This window comes from Magallana gigas, chromosome 8, assembly GCF_963853765.1.
Source record: "Magallana gigas chromosome 8, xbMagGiga1.1, whole genome shotgun sequence".
In the NCBI taxonomy this organism is placed as follows: Eukaryota; Metazoa; Mollusca; class Bivalvia; order Ostreida; family Ostreidae; genus Magallana; species Magallana gigas.
The window spans coordinates 37599645-37622815 of NC_088860.1; the positions used below are offsets into that span (position 1 = coordinate 37599645).

The 23171-nt window shown below is 31.8% G+C and overlaps 1 protein-coding gene and 2 long non-coding RNA genes across 3 annotated transcripts in view; all 3 read left to right on the top strand.

Annotated features, from left to right (window-relative positions):
- LOC105334969 (ankyrin repeat domain-containing protein 17) overlaps window positions 1–23171 on the top strand; it is a 776771-nt gene that overhangs the window by 238227 nt on the left and 515373 nt on the right. The gene's annotated exons all lie outside the window — the stretch shown is intronic.
- Window positions 1–23171, top strand: part of LOC117689960 (uncharacterized) — a 214881-nt gene that overhangs the window by 149551 nt on the left and 42159 nt on the right. The window lies entirely within an intron of this gene.
- LOC136270849 (uncharacterized) lies at window positions 13004–14385 on the top strand. Its single transcript, XR_010708724.1, has 3 exons — window positions 13004–13376; window positions 13881–13983; window positions 14082–14385. It is a non-coding gene; the product is annotated as an uncharacterized lncRNA (long non-coding RNA).

Below are 23171 nucleotides of genomic sequence, written 5' to 3' on the forward strand. Positions count from 1 at the left end.
TATCAAACGTGAATTGAAACCTAATAACTAAAAGGGCACACAGTCTTTGATTTGATCAACCATTGAATGAACAGATTTGACCGTAAGGTATAAAGTAATATCAAAATTTAAATTTTAAGAAAATTTGCTGCATTAATAGTTAGGAAAAAAAATTGCAGTATAATAATAAAAAAGAAAAATAGAAAATGGTATTTGTCTTAGTAACCTTTCAAAAACAAAAATCAATTCAGTTTTCATAAAACAAAGAAAGGCGTGTGCCAGTATTGATTTGTTTCCATGGAGTCAATTAAGAAATAAAGAACGAGTTATCGTGAATGTTGCAGAATAACCTCCGAGGTCGAGAAATGTTGTTTAGAAATATAAAAGCCGAGGCGTTAGCCGAGGCTTTTATATTTCAAACAACATATCGAGACCGAGGAGGTTATACTGCAACATTCACGAAAACAAGAACTGTATTTCTATTCTACTAACAGCCCAGTATTTCTACCGAGCGTTTCTCCTATAGAGAGACGATCTAGGTCATTTTGACGGCTGTTCAGTGTAACCCCAACGATTTTGTTAGTAATGTTTACATGTGTATCGATCAAAGGAATCACATGCAGACGACAAATTTTTCTTTGGATTTTTATTACTCCTCACATATTTATAAAATATCTTTGAGTTATGTTATTAATATTTTAAGGGCAATTTAATACGATTATTACTACTACACGTTATATATTTTATGTAAAAAAAAAACCGCAGTGAAAATGTGGTGGGGAGGTCCTTGGAACAGCTGCATTGATCTCTTTTGAGGCAATACATATTGTTTTGACTGGCACTAACACGTGAAATTGACATGGTTTTAAAACTTTTTACGGTTTGAAGTTGTACTTTCATGATAAGTGCTAGAAAAATAGGTATTTCTGATCTTATAATTTACTGATGACGTACGTGGTACATTGAAGAATAATGTCCGAGGCATCTTATTGATCTTGGCAATAACTGTAGTAGAATTTGTAATATTTCACAGTTTATTTCATCCAAAGCTACTTATTTAATTAGTCATTGACACTTTTCGGACCCTTTGTTTGTGATTTCAAAGAGACAGAGTGTTATGTCTCACGAACTACTAATCTGTTAAAAAACATTGTGCAACTATCTGTTTTCATGTCTAGGACATCAAAGGCTCATTGAGTTTATCTAATTATGTACAGTTGTCAATCGGCAGACCGGAAAACGGCGACCAGCTTCGAGCTTCGGCCACGTCCGACTAACCCAGAATCTCAAGTCCGGAGGCCACTACTGGCAATATCCGACTCGTTTGTAACATGCCTGTCTGTAAATTAAGCAGTGAATCATTTTTTTTATTAAAGTTATGGTCTCATAACTGCAACGGTGTATGCATACAAATTAAACAACGCGCGCTAGCGCGATAGGATAATTTGTTTGCACACACCGTTGAAGTTATGAGACCACATCTTTCAAACAATAATGATTCAATGTTTATATTTACGCTTTTAAACATTTATTTCCTTCCCGCAAATATGATTTGTTTTTAACAAGCTCTGATTTATACAACGAGTAATGCAAAATTTACGGAAGAGCCATTGGAACAGCCGAATTATGCTGACAAAAATAGTGCACAGCGTTTTAAATTCTAAAAACACAGCGTTATTTTTCTTTATGTGATTTAATAAATTTACTTTTGGTACACTAAGAAATTAATCGATTGAATTCATTTATCCGTCAAAATAAAATTACATCAATGAAATATTATTCAGCGTAAGTATAATATCAGGTCGTGATCCGGTTTGAAGTCGCGAGAAAAGTCAGTTCATGTTCTTCGAGAAATACTGAAATAATGCTGAATGTATTCCTTCGTACCCGATTTGGTGATTGAGTCTTCTGTGTTATGCGTAAATATCACTAAAATCAACCAATGCAATTTAATAGAGGGAAAGAAAGTGAATGTAAATATATTGTTGTAATGGTGCCATCGTTGAGTCTCGTACAATAAATTCGGAATCCTGCACCAATTGCCTTTTATTTCACGGAATTGCATATCGGTGGACCTTCGGAAATACCCTTTGTTTATACCGTACGGCCCATAGCGCGCCTCAGCCTCATACCTTGTACCCTCTACGGCAATACATATTCCATCACCCCGATCGTACTGCACACGACGGATGCAGTTCCAGACGAATTCCCTAACACCGTAAAATATCGTACAAGTGGTGATCTGTATAACATCATGTTACATCATTTACAACTGAGCGTACTCATAGATATAAAATGACTTTAGAAATGTGTATATATGCAAATACATGTACTGATTTTACTAAGGTACCTCAGAATGTGATTTCCTATACTTAAGAGATAGCACAATCATGTAATACGAGGGCTGTTCGGAAATTATTGAGACATTTACCCTTATTTCCTTGGGGGAAAAGTTAAACCCTTGAAATTTCACTGAAACGTACCCCAGGATAGATTTTATCAATGTGAAAGATTCTTGTCCATAGCATGAATAGATCATTCCTGGAAAATGAAAAAACTGCCCTCACCCAGTGACCAGGAACAACCGAAAACCTATCGCAACGTCATTTTAACGCTTCTCGTTGCTCTCCAAACACGTTAAAACGAATGGAAATTGAAATTTATTCTTCATTTCTCATATTTTGTTTACATTTTATGATGTCAACATTTGCATATTTTCTCCATTCTTGATTTGTGTGGGAAAAAATCGAATTATATCTATCCGAAAGCCAAATTACTGTGAATTGTCTCCTCCAGTCATTCTGTGTACGTATTTTAGAACAGTGTGAAAAGTTCTTTATATTTAGTCCCCTTGTCTTAATCATAGTCAATCAATCGGTGAAAAAAGACGATAAACTTAAGTCCTTTATCCCTTGTCATCGTATAGTTTTTGTTCAAGCAACTGGGTGGCCTGAAAAGGTCTTTTCCGAAATTTCCACCAAATTGACGAATTTTTGCTATGCCGCCTTGACCTCAAAATTCAATATATTGGCGTTGACAGATCTCCATTGTTTGTTTAATATATCTGTACCATATCCGTATTTCAACTCGAACATTAGTGAAACTTGATCAAAAGTTAGTAACAATGAATAGCAAAATGAACATATATAAGTTGATTTCTTTTTTCATAAACTGTAAGTCTGTGGACACTAAAAAGAATATGATTTTGATTTTTATTCTCCGAGTTTATGCCTGCGCCAGGTTCCCTGACCACCGATTTCTTTATCTACCATTGTCACAATTGTTTTTTTAAGTTTTACTAATTTTCACCCTTCGTCACATAGAAAAGGGAATATTCGTGCTGTCTCAATAATTTCCAAACATGCACTTTTCGTACAAACACTTTTTGTCAAGGAAGAAGCCATATCAATGATGGCTAATTTTGTACGTTTATACATAATATTTTTTAGAACGCCAAACGTATTGCAAAATTCTACTGTAAACCCCTATTGTTTTATATACATGTACACTGATAACCAAGGTTGGTGTTTTGCGCTTCACAAATGGTTTGTCGCGGGTGAGAGGGGAAAGGAGTTGGGGAGGGCTGTGGTTGATCTTGCTTTTGTATAAAAATAATATTTAATAATTCAGCACATCTGATAAAAAATAATAGTTATGTCATGAATATAAACAGGTCAATGAATGATAAAATGTACATTCGAAATCATCAAAATAATAATTGTAGCTTCGCAATTCCTGTCAAGCATGCCAGTATATACAAAAACCAGAATCGCGAGACATCTATTTTAATTCTAGAGCAATTATTGTAAATGAAAAGTACATGTAGAAAGTTAGCATTTTGCATTGAATATCAGAAACGTTTTCAGCCAACAAGCTGGAGTTGTTTTAACAGTTCATGTGTTAAAGTTGCGTCATGTGTCAGATACAATAATACGCTATCCTTTCTGTCACTTTGTATATTATCATTTCCAATTTGAATACCGTTTGTATGACCGGAAAAACTACTCTGATGCATATTGTTTTACACAAACTAAATAAAACCAAGCTGCGGTTGACAGTGGAGCCATAAACAAAATGTATATGTATATCTCTTGTAAATAAACAATGTACACTGTGCCGGATAATTATGCCATTGCCAAGGTGGCATTTGTGCACTCGCTTAAGATGCAGTTTTGGAAAAATCCATATATACCAAAAGATAAACCATTGACTACATTGTATATAACCACTTTTGTTTTTAGTGTGTTTCACCTGACAGGTGAGATATTTACCTTTAAAAATTAATATCCCATAGGAAAATGATAATTCCTATACGAAAACTGATTCTCCTACAGGAAATATGGACAATCCTATAGGATTTTTTTAAAGTCCTCTAGGAATTATCTTTCCTATAGGAGAATGGTATTTCCTGTAGGAATTTGATTTTGACATGTAGTTTTCCTATAGGATAATAGGTTTTCCTATCGGATTTTATCAAATTCTATCGGAATTGAAATTCCTAAAGGAAGTTCTTGCATTCCGATAGGAAACTTCAAATTACCTATAGGAATATTGTTTTTCCTATAGGAAAATTTTATTTCCTATAGGAATATATTTTTGAAAGGTAAGTATCTCACCGGCCAGGTGAGATACAATGATAACGAAGGTGGTTATTAACTCTTTAAGTAATGGTCTTGCATATGGCATATTTGAATTTTTCGATATATGCAGCTTAGACGGGTGCAAAAATGCCACCTTGGCACTGACATAATTATCCGGCACAATGTTTATAATGCATGGAATTGATGAAGAACTCCTTTGAAGTTATCCGTCTTTTACTTTTACGTTTAATGAAGGCAAAAATAACTATATCTAATGCATTGATTATTGTGGTAGCATATGATACGTGTCGTCAGGGTATCGTGAAAACAAAAATTGTCCACAACATAACGCAGCCATCAAAATGTGCATGTACAAAGTGCGAGTTTATATCGTAAATATTTAAACAATTTACTTAATTTTTGTCATAAAAAATCTCTATATTTATGGTGCACATGCATTTAGAAAAGGAATAAAAAATAAATCCTCTACTCTACTTCAGCTAAAAACTTTCTTTCAAGCTATCTAAACTGTATGTAAATTTTGAATCTTTTGGTTGAAGTAAATAACAAAATTGCAAAATGACAATTTACTGCCCTTGTTTTCAATCTAAGCAGTTTCTGGGACTGTGATGATGCAAAACCTTTGACACACACATAGACCTGTCAGGCATTGCATCTATCACGCTTTTCCTCTAACACTGTGTGTACATATTTATTAGCATCAGCATTGTACTTTTCTTTTAAAAGAAAATGATGCAGAAATATGTGTGTCAGTGTGTAAGCTTTTGATCATGCAGGCCATAAATTAACTGCAAAATGCATCAGCATTATCATGTATATGGTAAATTGATACATAAGTTTTTGGTAACAGTGCAACATTCACATGGTTCTGCTATATTCAGAAGCCCATACTAAGTACAAATACATTTAATAAACCATTCATGCTACCTATCTGATGTCAAGCTAATTGTAATCGTGTCATAAACGCAATTTTCCATGTCAAGGAATATGTTTTTAAAAATGTTAATGATGTTAAACTGAATTTATTGCTGCACATTTATTTGAAACATTTAAAGTTGATAATTAAATTTATAAATATCTGATTACTTGTGAAATGTAACATCAATTTTGTTGCATTATATTCTGATTTGCAGTGTCTACTGAAAATTGCAGTTTGCTTATATTTAGATATTTTTATGCGCGGTAGACGCTGTAAAATTCGCCCGCGGGGTAAAATTTACAAATACGAAATTGGCGTGAGTTTTACTGTTCAATTCTTCCTACCTCAGTGTTACTCAAGATGAAGCTGTTCATATTACTATAAGGCACAGATTCACGACATCAATCCTAAAATTACCAGATCAGCAATTCACAAAGACGCTGTTTGATAAAACTCCTTAGACAAGGAATCAAATATCAAGGTATTACATATATTTAGCAATTGTTACAATACAGTGGATCGAAAGAACCATTCTTTTTATTTAGAAATCACAATTTACCTCTGGAGATTCATCGGACGTTTTTGCTGTGAATACATTCACCAAAATTTGAATGTTAGTGGTCAAATTACTAGCAAAATACACTGTTATGTAAACTAAGCGCTCGTCTTATATTTGTTAACAAATAATAAAAAGTAAAGAAATTACTATTTCTTTGACGAAATAACCTACTCTCACTGCAATTTGCAAGAGGTGCCTAAGTTGGAAAATGAATTTGAACCTGCCTCGCAAGCGTCTTAAACACTGTGTCAAGGACACTAATTTCCAACATAATATTTACATAAAACATTACAAAACGTTTTGCATGTGCAATTGGTAAGACTTTTAGCTTTGTAATAAATCTAAATGATTAATATAGCCAATGAACTCTAAAGCACTGTTTGGTTATGAGAGGGTTACTTTTTTACAAGATATATACATTTTCTATTGCTATACCTGTGATAACACTACGTATCGATTTTGTACTATATAACTCATAAAGCCAAATTGAGGCGCCAGCGGGGTTTGCTTATTTATATTTAAATATTTAATCGTACGATGGTTGAAAAATATGTAAATATAAGTAATAAGGAATCATTCTTTGAATATTATGAGATGATGATTTCGGTCGGGGCGTGATCAAATCTATCATAAAGCTCTTCGGGCTTTATTGGATTTGATCACGCCCCGACCAAAATTATCACTTCATAATACTCAAAGAATGATTCCTTATTCCTTATGTATGGCATGTCTTACATTTTGATCAACCGCAAATGAAAACTTAATGTAATTGAAAATTTTATGAAGGCCTATAAAGTTTATAGGTGATACAATTTAAACTTGATCAGAGTTAAAAAACAGGTTATATGTTCGATGATTAATTAAGTGATATATCTGGAAATGATTAATCTAACAAACTATGTTCAAACTCTTTGATAAAAATCAAAATTAAGATTGTCGAATCAAACAACGAATGCTAGTACTTGCCAAGAACACACTAATACATGTGTATTCGATACAAGCATCGTATCATGGTTGTTTAAAATTTACTTTTTCAAACCATAAAAACAAGTGAATGCGTATACATGATACCAAGTAGAATACGTCAAATATTTAGTAAGAAATAATAATTTGAAAGGAATAAATTGTATACATTTAGTACATCCGCATCTAACTATGAAAGCATTTTATCAATTCATAGTTTATCTCACATAATTTATATATACGTATTTACTGGCTATGAGGACGATTGGAAGTTCATTGCCCCCCCCCCCACCCCCCCCCCCCCCAGAAAGCAACTATTTCACGAAGCGAAGCCTTGGGAAATATAGTTGCTGTTGAGAGGGACAATAAACTTGCTATCGTCCGAAAAGTCACAAATAGGTATTTTATTTTGTTATACTTTCATGTTAAATACTGAAATCTGATTGGTTAAGACGCAGTTCATAATCCGTTCTATTACCCTCAGCGTTAGCAACGCACTTAGCAACGGGTAACATTACAAATTGTTACATGCGCGAAAATCATGCGTGTACGGTTCGCTGTAGAATTCACGTTATTCCTATATAAAGCGGTAAGATTTTCTTTAAAATTAAGACATTCAATATAACAAAAAAAAATAGTGCCTGTTTGGGAGGATAACAGTTGAAAATGACACCCCGAGAAAACCATTGTCAACCGACGCGAAACGAAGCTGTTACCCTCCCAAACAGGCACTATTTATATAATACAGAAGAAAATTTAATTTATCGGTGATGCAGATTTGCTTTAAGGGAAATAGATTACAGTTACTTCGAATTCAACGGAGCGACTCGGTTTACGTCTGAGGTGTTCCTAGTTTAAAAACGAGGAAAATTGAATATCGCCGGCGAATAGTTTCGAGAATTATTCATCACGGGCAGAAAGCACGGAAAATATTTCACAGTTAGATAGAATAGCATGTTTATTTGTTGTAGTTTTACATAGAAAAGACTTACAGAGGTATAATAGAGTGAACTATTAAACAAAACAATCTCCTCAATTTGGATTTAAGATATAAAGACACTTGTCCTATTTGTAGTCTCAACATTAGATAGTTAGTATGATTAGCTAGTGCGTCAAGTTTATTAGTCAACTATACAGTAGTCTAAGTTTATTTGAATTCTTAATTGCATTTTCCTCGGTCTTGTTTGTTCCCTTGTTATTAGAAAACTTGCATGTTATAGTTGCATTTATGTAAAATATTTTTTGCACGCGTTAAACAATGTGGACAGGATAATTAGAGTTAATTATAAGTAAAATATTATCAAATTCGTTCATTGCTAGTCAACGATTTATTGAAAAACGTATGTGCATACTAAAGATATATGTACTCTATTAACCACAAAAGGCGTTTCTTTCTCAAATAGTTTTAATCAAACGTACCTTGATATTTAGCTGTTTTTAAATTTATTTTTTTCCCCTTCTAATCAACTGAAATTTTAAAGGACACTTGCTAAAAAGGTATGCAATTGTTGTTTAAAAATATCCCCTGATAAAATCTGACAGTTGCTTACATTTTCTTAATATTTATAATGATAAAGAATAGCTTAAAAAAAAACCAATCAACTTAAAAAGTTAGAATTACATTTAATTTAAATAAATTGGTTAAGAGGGTTGTGTAGTCAACAAACTAACATTCAGATCTACTTTGAAATGATGCTTTAAGCCTTAGACTTTTTGTGTAAGAAAAAGAAATTAAATGTACTAACTTTAAAATTTGACTATTTTCTTATATATTTATTTAGAGCTCTTTTTCTTATGAATATCAATAAAGTCTAAAAATGGCCATGACCATCGAGCTTTCTTTTAAAGTTTTCATATTTGCGATCATTTGTTTATGTGACTGAGTTAATGATATGAATGTAAATTTTTGAAACAACTAAGTTAGATGTAGCAAAAGTTTGATTGCACCTGATCCTACCTCTACCCTTTTAGAGGTCCGTGTTGCTCTGCTTTGAATTTGTTTTTCGTTTTGAGATGGTTGACAGTTTATATTCATTTTTTCATGTATACTAATGACATTTGATAATTGCTATATATAAATACCATCGTATACCTCTATTATAATTATGGTTCTGTTGTATCAACGTACCTTTGAGATTCATCAATTTTTCACCTAACTTTTAGACTCCTTCACATTAACTGCAGTACTACTATTATGCAAGAGAAATATTTACATGTAAAGTTTGATGAGATATGACGTCAATTGCATAATCTACGTCATTTTAAAATTATCAACCATACTTTGTCAAGATGTACATGTATGTTCTGTAGGAGAGAAGTTCTTGTGGTTATTGTGAAAGGGTCAATAACATTAGTTACCTCTTTATATGTCAAAAAAATTGTATAACAAAAGATAACACTTTTAATACCACTTACATGCATGTCCACAATTAGTGTTTTGCAATGTTGACTCATGTACATGTAGCACCTACCTCATCGTCTTTTTTCAATGATTTTATTTTGCATGTAATGCTAATCCTTTGTTAGAAGGATTGGGGGAATGCATTCTTTAAATGAAAAAAACGTCGTACAAATTTAGATCAACATTTTAATGCAATCAATAGTTACAGTAGTTCATTATTCAAGGCCGTGCGCCATGTTTATTAAAGTCTGATCAGGTTGCAGTTTCCATCCGTTATTGTTGTGGTTTTTTTTTAGTAAATACACACACATGTAAGTGAAAATTGAATATTAAATTAGAAAATATTGAAATTAATATATTTTAAAAAATATCAAGATTCTCAAGATTTCTTCATATATTTTTTTATTTGGTTATGTATTGAAACCTGTAGTTTTATAGGGCGTTTTCAAAAACAGAAAAACTTGAATTTTTCATTCTAGTGGATGAATTTAGCTTGGGACCTAAGATATTTATGATTGTCAAAATATTATGCAAAAAGTGGTGGAAGCAGAAACCTGCAACAGAGTAAAGTCAAAAGAATTCCAATTTTTTTTTACAGTCAATCAAGAAAATCCTTTGAAATCAATTAGATTTTATGCAATCATTCTGAAACGGTTATAACTTTGAGCTGTTCCTATCTAATCAATAACGACTCGCAAATGAAAGGAAACCACTCCCGGCGTAAGGAACAGTTTAACTTCCGTTTAATTTTGTTCCCATCACGTAAGAATCATAAACTGTTTCCGATTCAGTGGAAATATATGGAAATACCACATACAGAGGCCAATCAAACGGGAGAAAATAAATGTCCTTTGCAGTTAATTCACTTTTTTAAAATAAATGAGGACCACTTGTCTGGTAGGATTTATATTAAATACGGGTATTACCTACTGTATTATATGTAACTGGCCGTGAGAACGATAACAAGTTTTTTGTCCACCGAGACATCAACTTTTTTCTGAGGCTTCGCCTCGGGAAAGACATGAGGACAATACACTTGCTATGGTATTCATAGCCAACAAGTAGTATTTTGTTACATCGAACAAAGCATAGAAAATATTCACAGACTGAGTTATGTTTCATATAAAGTAGAATTTTTTTCTTTAACTTTTTAGTTCTTAGATGCGTGCACTGTATTGTAAAATGTTTTTACATAGAAGTATTTTTGAAAAATAAACAGGATCATTTTCTTTCGGTTTTCCTTTTACGTTCAAGAAGGTCTAAGACATTTCTTGATGCGTCGTTGATGTTTCTGTCAAAGTGTTTCCTTTGTGGCCTTCCTTGATGCACAAGGATGCATTTACAGACAAAACAAGGAAAGGCGCCCGGAACTGCACGCAAGGCTTCTTGATTTATTATGGCCTTACTATATTTCTGTGTACTAATACTTTTATTTTCGCCTCCCTGTAGCTTCTTTATTACCTGTATGACTCATTAAAGAGTTTAAAGATTTAAAAAAAAAATATTTTCTCAAATATATTATTCTTGTCAAATTAATATTTTTAAACAAATCTTGAAGCTTTTAGGTGCAATAGATATACACATTTGTGTAAACACGCAATATCCGTACAAGTTTTCTTCCAAGTGGAAAAAAAACCTCAAATCTTTCATATACTTTAGCTGAAGCTTCCTCCATTTGGCCAGATAAACATTATTAACCTACAGTTTTATTCTCGACTTCCTCTAGACGTGGCTATTTTTATTACATGCATGACTCTTGAAAGAATTTGAAAATGCTTACATTGTATTAATGAAATATTTACTTTTACAAATATGTTATTTTTGGTCAGATTATTATTTTTTTAAAAATCGTGAAACTTTTCAATGCAATGGTAATAAACACTTGTATACAAAAGGAGTGGTCGACAATATTTCTACCAATATATCTACATAATACCCTTTTTCTTTCATATTTTTAGGTTGAAGCCCCTTTAATTCTGTTTGGCCAGATCAGCTAAACAATGTGCACATTGTAGACAAACTTGATCGATACGTAATCTTCAAAATTATCGAACTTGTTTTTCTTTGATTCTCCAGCTACTACCCCCTCAAATATATAATGGAATGGCAGATGACTTTTTTTATTAGGAATGAGAATGTTTAACCATGCATGTGTTCGTTTGGCCTAAAATGTATTTTGGCTAATTATCTTCGACATGTATCATACCGTTATGTTACTTCCTTAATACATTTTACACATAATTAATATACTATGTGTCGGCATATTATTGATCGAAGATGTAAAGTTTTATCTGTTCTTATGTTCCACTTCTCTCCTATATATGCAGGTTGTCCTCTTAATTTGTCCTCTATCCCATCTCTAATTCCGTCTATCACTACTCTACAAAAACTTTCAAAGGTACAGATAGTAGTGATATTACTCTATAATTGTGACATATAGTGAGATTCCCTTTCTTTGGTATTTTGACGATGAGTGATCTTTTCCAGTCTGAATATATCTCCTGTTCATCAATGATTTTGTTGAATAATACCGTTAGTTTTGGTGCCGTTGGTGCTACACTTTCTTTTAACAGTTCTGTGCTGATGTTATGTATTCCGGGGCTTATTCCGTTTTTCATTTTTAGGATTGCTCTTTTAACTTGCCCTCCTCTTATCAGTGAAGATATGTCCGTGTGTTGCAACCACTATTGAAATAAAACCACTATTGAAATAAATTATTTCAATAGTGGTTGGGGATGCATTTTATTAAAAAAATCACTTTGCAACCACTATTGAAATAAAGCCACAATTGAAATAAATTATTTCAATACAGGTTAGGATTGTTTTTCATCTGAAGAACCACTTTACAACCACTACTGAAATACAACCACTACTAAAAAAATATATATTTAAATCGTATTCCGGGTTGTATTCAATTTTGAAAAGCAATTTACAGACACTGTTGAAGTTCAACTACAATTAAAATTATTTTTTCAATCGTAGCTTAGAATGAATTGCTTTATTAATTTTTCTTTGAAAATTTACATTTTTTCTTTACATTTCTCTTTCTTCAAATATATCATGTCCTATGATATTGTATATTAATTGCACAATTGTGAACATCTTGTAAATTGCCAGAACTTCTATTCAAACCCCCTGTATATTAAATAATTATTTATTGATAAATATTATTATAAATATCACTTTTAATATAAATTATTTCAATAGGGGTTGTGGGTTACTTCACTACGACCACTATTAAAACATTATTTCAATATTGGTTAAGGATGCGATTCATTTCAACCACTATTCAAATAATTTATTTCAATAGTGGTTGCAAGGTGATTTTTCTGACGAAATACATTCCAAACCACTATTGAAATAATTTATTTCAATAGTGGTTTTATTTCAGTAGTGGTTGCAACAATGCACAGTCGGAATAATAGGCATTAAAATAACATCCTACCACTATTAAAATATTTTATTTCAATAATGGTTGTAATGAACCGCATCCTTAACCACAATTGAAATAAATTATTTCAATAGTGGTTGTAATAAAATACATACCTAACCACTATTGAAATAATTTATTTCAATAAGGCTGTTTAAAATTAATTCTACGTTTAACGTAACCCGCGCGCGTAGGTTTCGGCGAAATTCTCGTTTTGAAAAAACAAACAAATCCGGATTTTAAAAAGTCGTTCCGGTTTGGGTTTTCATTTAGCGACTGAATTCTACATCCTGGATGAGAGAAAAACATGCTCAAACTGTCATTAAGGTATTCAGTTTTCACAATACGAAGAACACAACAGTCTATGCCACTATCAAAGTAAAAAACCCAACAATAATGGATCAGACAATCACATGATCGAAGTTGGCAGTAAAAATCAGATTCGAGAGTGTTTAATGTCGGTTGTCAAGTCACAGAGCCTGAACCATGATGAACCAACTTCCGCCCAAAAAGGCAAAAACGAGGTTTGTTGTATATATTTATTTAAGTGATCCATCAACAACTGAAATGACTACACATCTTATTTAACAAAAACTCAGAATGTGTACGGTTAAGTTATTAGTGCATTTTTTTTAGGAAGGGGAAAGCTTAAGTAATTTCTTACCACCGCTGTACTGAAAAGATATAAAAAGAGTTTTAAACATTATACCTTTCTCCATAGACTTCAATATTACCTTCAAGATGTGATAAATTTGTTCCTTTTTAACTTTTGTTCAATTTCAAAGGTGAATGACCCTTTAAAATCATACAAAGATTTCAGTGTTCGAACTACCAATATTTGGTTTTAAATATAATAATTGTGGATGTAATACCTTGAAGTGAAGCAATGCATTAAGTCAGCATAATTTACTGATTTAGATAAGAGTTTTGACACGATAATGAATGCAAATCCCTTTCATTTGAAATGTATCTACATTTTTAAAAACATGTTCAGGAATAATAATTCATTTATTCACAATATATAATAGGAGAAACTAACAGGTGGCCCAGCTAAAGTGGAAGAACGGAGAAAACTGGAATACACTTGTAGGGTGGCAGTTATTTCAAGAACCCTGTCTTGAGTTCTTAGAAGTAGGTATAGTGAATCTTACAACACAACTCTGATATGATAAATTTTAAAATGTATCATTATGAAAATGTATGAAATAATATCATTATTTTGATTGTAGATAATCTGTGAATCACATGTGTTGTGCAACATTTTCCCCGAAAAGAAAATGATTTCTCTTCGGTTGCTATGTTGATGTAAATCCATTGGATGTACCACTTGATGTGCTTGCAAGTCACTCCACTTTCTCGTCCAGTATACATGATGTACCCACAGAAAGGATATACACATAAATAACACAAAAGTATATGCTTTGAAAATGCAAAAATTAACATGGACTGAATCCTACCATATGTATTATATGACAGTGTTGATGTATTGATAACTGAATGGGTGACTTTCAATAAATACGCACTTGTTTGAAATTTTTGTTTGTTTATTTTTTTCCTCCCTCCCTCATAGGTTTTAAATTTTTATGTTACGTTAAACGTAGAATTAATTTTAAACAGCCTAATGGTTATAATGAAACGCATACCCAACCATTATTGAAATTATTTATCTTAATAGTGATATACATTATTACATAAATCTATAATGATATATAAGCTATAAATTATTTTTTGATATGCAGGGGTTTTGAATAGAAGTCCTTGATATTTACAACATTGTCTTCTAGTACAAATAATTTACAATTTCCATAAAACATGACAAATCTATAGAAAGAGAGAGGTAAAGAAAAAAATATAAAAAACAATTCCATATGTTAATCTGCAAGGATTGGTAATTTCTGCACAACTGAAAATCCTAAAATAAGTACATTTATATCATAGTCTTGATTACTATTACCATAAAATATGCAAGTCTTTAGTACCTTTATTGTGTATTTGAATTGTTTGTTAAATAAAAACTAATGTATATGCATGTTTATCTGCGAGAATTGGTTTTTTACTTCTACACAGCAGTGAAAATTGTACAATAATTGTGTATTTGATATTATTCGTTAGATTTCTTGCATTTCAAAATAGTTTGCAAATATGGTATACAACTTCTTTTTTTCCAAATGTGTTACATAATAGTGATTACATAGTTATATTTATTAGTTATTCATTCCCATCTACAATTAAAAAAAATAAATTTTATAGTAGTTGAACTTTAACGGTGTCTGTAAAGTAGTTCTTATCATGAAATACATCCCCAACCTCTGTTAAACCATTACTTTAATAGTGGTTGTATTTCAATAGTGGTTGCAATGTGATTTTTCTAATGAAATACGTCCCCAACCACTATTGAAATAATTCATTTCAATAGTGGTTTTATTTCAATAGTGGTTGCAACATCCAATCGTTTGTCACATTCAATGAAGCTATAGGTCTAAACATGGAATATTCAAAATGTAATCGAAAACATCGCCCTAGCTTTGTTTCATAACAGATAATTGTGAATTCTGTATCTTGCTTATGACTCAACGAATGACCCTCAAATGGTGGTTGCCTATTTGAATGCTTTACTGAAGCAAAATAAACATTTAAAACATTTTTTTTAATATGGAAGATCGTGACCATGCACCTTTAAGTGCAAATGATTAAAATATTGCCATGGATTTCTGTAACGTGTGAAGATACCTCAAATATTTTGAAGGAGTTACTTTACTATACAAAATTGTATATACATGTATGATATACAATTCTCAAAATTATGTTTGACTTTGCATGACACGAAAACACAATATTATACGTAATCTATATCTTGAATAATGAAATTAATGACATCCAATGTCTTGGAACACGTTAAAGGTTGAAAAGTGTTACAAACGTTTAGATATCGATCTTAACATTACGTTTATTTATAATTGTTATAAATAAATCAGATATTGCAAGAACAACAACGAAAAGCGCTTGTCCACTCAACCATTGTCAAAATGGGGGCACGTGCTTTCAAACTAGTTCCCTAACAAAATATACCTGTGCGTGTCCTAATAGCTATACTGGACACACTTGTGAAACAGGTGAGTATTCTACTTTTTATGAAAATTATCAATGAATATACCTACTTAATTTCAATTACTAATTTATTGATATATTTTATACCAATAAAAAAAATTGGAGAATACGCCCAAACGAACCGCACATATATTGATTTGAATGGAAAATGGGTAAATATACGTTTGTCATTATGGCAAACATTCATATATATTTACATTCACTTTCTGTCCCCCTTTTAAATTTCTTTAAATGATATGAGTGTTATTAACTTATAACAAAGAAAAACAAATCACCAAATATAGTGCGTATGAAAACAATATTTCTTTAGTATTTTTTAAAGAACTTGACTGACTCTCCTCGCGAGTTCAAACCGGATCACGATCGATCTGATATTATACGTATGCTAAGAAATATAACTATTTCATTGATGATAATATTTTAATTGTGGAATAAATTCAAGTGATTACTTTTATATTTATTGAATGCCAAAGATTTCATTCATCTTGTAACAAAATGAAAACAAAATGGTGGAATCAGAAAACTATCATCTATAGGATTGTGCAATATTTTGGCAGCATAGTTCGGCTGTGTCAATGCCTTTTTCGTTGATTGCGCACTATCGTAGACCCCCCCCCCCCCCGATTTTGAAAGATAGTCAAAATTGCGGAAAGGGAAAAAAAGGGAAAAAACGCAAATGTAAGCATTTACTCATTCTTTTTAAAGGTGTGGTCTCATAACTGCAACAGTGGGTGCAAACAAATTTTCATAACGCGCTAGCGCACGTTAAAACATTTGAGAGTGTTATTCAATTTGTATGTATACACTGTTTAATTTATGAGAACACACCTTTAAAAAAAATACTGATAAAATACATCTACTTAATTACACGAGATGCACTTTTGTATCTTATGTTTTCAGATACATCTTCCTCGTCATCAGTCTTTGTCAACTGTCTTGATGACGCATGGAACATCACAGTGGATCTTCCACCTTTGCGTCAAAAATACCCGGATTTTGATCCAGATGAATGTTATATAGGTTTTGACAACGCTAACTGTACCGGAAGTATCCATGGTGATAGTCTCTATTTCAGACAAAATAACAAGGACTGCAAAACAAGTGAAAATGTAATTTAATGAAAAGTATTAAAATTAATATTGTGTACGACGACATTAAATATATACATTATCATCTTTTTACATAGCATATGGTATACATACGCAACTATCAACATCCAATTCTACATGACTAATAAAGTAACTAACTATGGAGTTATCACCTTGGTGTTAATATTTGCACAGAAAAGTAATCCTGGAGGAAACATTCGGAAGAAAAGTACATGAATAGTTATCTAGCCATTAGTCTTAATTCTTTACAGAATCGGACGGAAGGTATTGAATACAGCAATGAACTTCTCTTGCACCCGTCATGATCGTCTGTACCACTTCATAATTCGTGAAGTTCGACTTCAAGTGAAACTGCTTTGCAAATTTTTCTCTCTCAATGTGGTTTCTTCAACACCTACTAATCGACAAGTTCATCTTCAATACTTTTCTGACCCAGCGCTTACAAGGGCCAAGGATTTCAATAGATGCCGAGCTGGGGAGAAGCTATATGTTCGGGCATTGAGTGATGTCACGGACAGTAACATCAAAATGAGATTATCACACTGCTATATCACACCAGCGGTTATCACTAACCTTGGGATGCAGTATTATATCATCAAAGATGGATAAACATTTTTTCACATGATTTACAAGAACCTTAAATCCCCTTGCAGTATTTTTATAAAACTAAATAGTTGTCTTTTTTATGAAAAATATTCAATTGCCAATGATTTCATTACCTTTTAGCAATACATATATAAATACATAACAGTAACAGCAAATATCAGATAACATAATGAATGTCACGGGTATAATACTTTTTGTTTAATGATAATTGTAAACTACCGACGAAAAGTGTTAAAGTATTTATTAGCATAAGAAAATTTAACCACTTTACTTTTTCCCGATATTTTTGTCGTAGTGAATATGGTCTGAAGTCTACATTTGCAATATCTAATTGTTCACCAAATATATATCATACAAATATATATCGAATGTTGTTGAGAATACATAATACATGTAACTTAGCGATTTGTTTTCTTAATTCGTCCATTTTTCTTAAATACAATCACTTGATATTGACAATTTAATATAAAACGTATTGCTACACTGTATAAACAATTCATTCAAAGGATGGCTAACGCCACTAGTTTCCCTCACACCTGCCTAAATGTAAAGAAATCCTTTTTATCAGTTCAGCAGGGATCACATTCCTCTTGCGTCTATCTATTTAAAGCACTTGTTTAATGCTGGTCAGTGAGCGTTATTTGAAATAAATTTGATACGTTTCATTAAATCTTGTTACCGTTGTCCACTGCAATCCGAACTTTAACAAACACTAATTACTTTATAAGCATTCGCTCGTATAAATGGCATGGTGTTTGTTGAAGAACACAAAAGTAATATGCAGCATAGATTTCCACCTTTTCACTCGTACATGTTCATTTATGCGCACCATCAGACGTACTGTATGTTATGAATCTGCCTTGTATTTACGTAGGTGAATATCCTTTTGTGTCTTTGCAGGTGTGTAATTGATCCTAATGCTGTAGTATTCTATCAGTTAGATCACGAAACAAGGTTCTCTTTCCAGTATGTTGAGTTCTCTAGCAGTCATGGTGCTGTGCATTTATACTGTAACGCTACTTTCTGTCAGAAAAATGATCATTCTCCCGCCTGTCAACCCACGTGTTCTAGTCACGTGGCCAGAAGTTTAAGGGAAAATTACGTTATCAATATCCAAAATGATACCGACAATGATGAAGAAAAACGTCGTTAGTTGAATATGGTAGGTTATAATTCACAATATCCGATTAAAACTTGCTAAATTCTAATGTTAAATGGGAGGAAATATTTAGGTTATGTTTTTCTTTAATATTTTCAGGTCTCCTGCACAACTTTCAGCGTCAATGCAGTATCTCCGTTATTAAACAAAATGAACGTTTCTGAACAGATCCCAGATCTTTGTTTCATACATTGCACATTTATACTATGACGCAAAACACAGGAATAATTTTACATTTAAAAATGAACTATAACTGAGTATTATGCATTTTTGTAATGCTAATGATTGCACAATAGCAAATGCTGATTTATAATGAAAATATGCCCTGTATCTACTATATAGCATTTATCACTATGAGGATAAATGTCGAAAAAAGATAGCTTCTTTGTTATTCTCCCTTTCTCTCGTTTATGTAAATCGAACTATCGACTATCTATTGAATATTGTAAATAAATCGACACCATAATTATACCATTTGCATTCAAATTATATTTGGATTTGAGATTAATCTTTAACAGGTATAAAAGGAACATAACATAGAAAAAAAACATTCAAACAATACTGCCAAAAATGCAAAAAAAATTATGTGTCAGTTAGTAAATGACTTGTTAAAATAGGTGGAAAACGAATATATGTACTTGAAAATTGTAACGAGATAAAACAAATTTTAATTCTGAGATAAAATGTTGTACAATAAGCATAAGAAGTCGATATAATGAGACATGACAGGTCATAGATTTGCAATGATAATACATTAGATGTAAAAGAAAATGAAAGATAAACTCAAAGATATAAGTTGATTACTAAGATATCTGATGCATAGACAATTGTTAAAACTAAGTAACTTAACAATGCCATATGCTGACTCAAAGAATAATCCGAGGCAGTGCAAAATTTTTCTGGTATGATCAACTTTTTGATTTTAGATGTTCAGGCGTTAGCAATTTTCATTTACTTTTAATTACATAAGATTCTTTTATACATAAGGCATGTATACGTCGATATTTAAATGAACAGAAAATAAACACATAACTGTGTAAATAGATAAATCATCATTATCTCTTTCAGTTGAATAAAATACATGAACTGAGATAAATGATAAAATTAGAGCGAGGCAAGTGTAAGTGTATATCAGTGTATAATATGATTGTCCAGTGCATGAACATTCGTATTAACGATCAACAAATACACATGTCGCATAAGTAAATAATCCCCACTTATATAGAAAAAATTGCGATAGTATTGCATTTTTTAAATTCAGGTTGCCTCCCTTGCATTAGAATCAAGAGAAAAAGAGTACTTTTATTATCATGCTTTAGGGGAAACAACGTTTAGAAAGTGATATTTCCAAGACCAATAATATGATTGTTGCACAGTTTATAGAATATAAATACAACCTAGTTAAGTGTGGGTTTAAACAATGTATCATTTCTTTCACCATGCAGTCATTTTTTTTTTCATTTCCTAAACCATTATAGAAGTTTCTTCAATCAATTTTATGAGTTGATCTGGTGTACATTGTAGTATAAAACATTGATGAATTAAAAATCAATTTGACAGCTCTAAGTTAATCTAAATAATTATAGAAAATTGGTTATGAAAATTAATTAGGATTGCATGTTTACTTATTAGGAAATTAATTCCCTGTTAAACTATAAGTAACTTTAATTAAAAACCAATGCAATCTCTCTCTCTCTCTCTCTCTCTCTCTCTCTCTCTCTCTCTCTCTCTCTCTCTCTCTCTCTCAACTCCTTAGGATACATGTATAGAAAACACTAATTCTACATTTACATGTATGTTGTGTATGTTCTGACCAAGGCTGCGGAATGATAAAGAATAGATAATAAAAATTAGGATTGCATGTTTACTTATAAGAAATTAATTCCCGGGTAAACTATATTATTAATTAATTTAATTCAAAATCAATGCAATCTCTCTCTCTCTCTCTCTCTCTCTCTCATGACTTTTTTTTCATTTCCTAAACCATTATAGAAGTTTCTTCAATCAATTTTATGAGTTGATCTGGTGTACATTGTAGTATAAAACATTGATGAATTAAAAATCAATTTGACAGCTCTAAGTTAATCTAAATAATTATAGAAAATTGGTTATGAAAATTAATTAGGATTGCATGTTTACTTATTAGGAAATTAATTCCCTGTTAAACTATAAGTAACTTTAATTAAAAACCAATGCAATCTCTCTCTCTCTCTCTCTCTCTCTCTCTCTCTCTCTCTCTCTCTCAACTCCTTAGGATACATGTATAGAAAACACTAATTCTACATTTACATGTATGTTGTGTATGTTCTGACCAAGGCTGCGGAATGATAAAGAATAGATAATAAAAATTAGGATTGCATGTTTACTTATAAGAAATTAATTCCCGGGTAAACTATATTATTAATTAATTTAATTCAAAATCAATGCAATCTCTCTCTCTCTCTCTCTCTCTCTCTCTCTCTCTCTCTCTCTCTCTCTCATGACTAATCAGGGTGTTTTTTTTTAATTTCTCAATATCTATAAAACCTCCTACATGTAAAGAAAACACATTTACATTTTCTGACCTTGGCGGCAGATTTCTGTTCACTGGCAATTAATTAAATTATCTTTGATATCTTCCACTTTGCAGTAAAAAGAGATATGACAATGAGATTTTGGAAATTAATGAAATTGATTATAAGAGTAAATCATCGTTTTAAATTCTATTCAAGAGTCCAATAAGCCGGTCAGAAACGAATTGAACACACATACTAAAATAATTTCTTAGGCAAACTTATATGAGCTTTATTTTGCTATTCACGGGAAATTAATAAAGGTATAACAAAGAACTTGGTTAAAAAAAAAGAAGAAAGGTGTACTCTATTGTTACATAGCTGATTATAAATTCTATATTCTGACTGATATATTGGTGTTAGTGCGCTCCTACATGTATATGTTAAGAAACATACAAAATTAAAAACCTTGTGCCACGCTTAATCTTAGTTTCTAGTGTGTTGTTTATTACCAAGGATCATATAATTCATAGGCTTAAGATATTCATAAGTAAAGTGTAAATATATCTGTAGACAATTTTAAAATATGAATAATACACTCTATGTTTATTTTTATGTCTGTTTTTCAAACATTAGGGAGTAGCGATATTCCCAAGCTCTAAAGGACTACATGCCATGAGGGCTTGCACACCTAATATAAAAAATAATTCCCGCCCTCACCTGAGGTTTACCAACCGGTGAATCGCAAATCTTTAGTTGTTAGCATGATTATTGAAGTATCAATAAATTATCAACTAAAACATGTGATTTCTAAAATTACGATAACAGTTTGCCTTGTGATTCGGCGCTGTTGAGTGCAAATATTGACTTATAGCACCAAATATAACACATGTGATTTTTTTTAGTTGCAGTAAGAAAATAATACTGAAAAAAAAAACAACAGTCTAAAGCCGTACAGGGGATGTCAGGGGCATGCACAGGGGTATACAGTGGCTTACAGGGGATGACATGAGCATACAGGGGATGACAGGGGCTTACAGTGGCACTCAGGGGGATGTGTACAGGGGCGCACAGGGGATGATAGGGTATACAGGGGCTCTGTACAGTGGCACACAGGGGATGTACAGGGGATGACTGTGAAATCACAGGGGTTTTTAGAGCCAGTAGTGTAACCATGCCCCTTTTTCTGACAGAAGCTACTCTAGATCTTGTATTTTGGTACCTAAAACAAGTTTAACGCATATTGAAAACAAAAACACGCCCAATTGGTTATTGTAATCTTGAAATGATTCATCAACAAATCTTTTAATCTTAATGAGATATTAAGTTAATGACCAAATAATGGCAAGTAAATGGATTGACCTAATGTTATAAAAATGTTTATATTCCAACTATGTAGAAAAATCTACATACATATGAACTTATTATCGCTTTTTTATTACCAGAGCAGGTCAATAAAAAAATCATTTTAGTTTTGGTAATCAAAGTAATAAAACAAATAATTCAGAGCACTTTGAAAAAGTTTAAATCAATAAATATTCTAAGATACTGACGAAGCGATTGTTTTCCAATCGTTTTGGTGGAAAAAACTATACCAGACCTTAATTGTCGTAAGTATATTACCATTTATTTCTCAACACGAATCAAGAAATAAATTTTAAGGGAAAAAATACCAAATCAAAATTAGTTCATGTTTAGTAACATTACGGAAAATGTATGAATATATATTTAAATCTAAATGAATTTTAGTGGTTTGATCTCTCGGTACAAGGAAACAAAAACAAGAGATGTCACAGAAGGACATTCATTAGAGAAATGTATATTTCATCTAAATATATTTCAGTT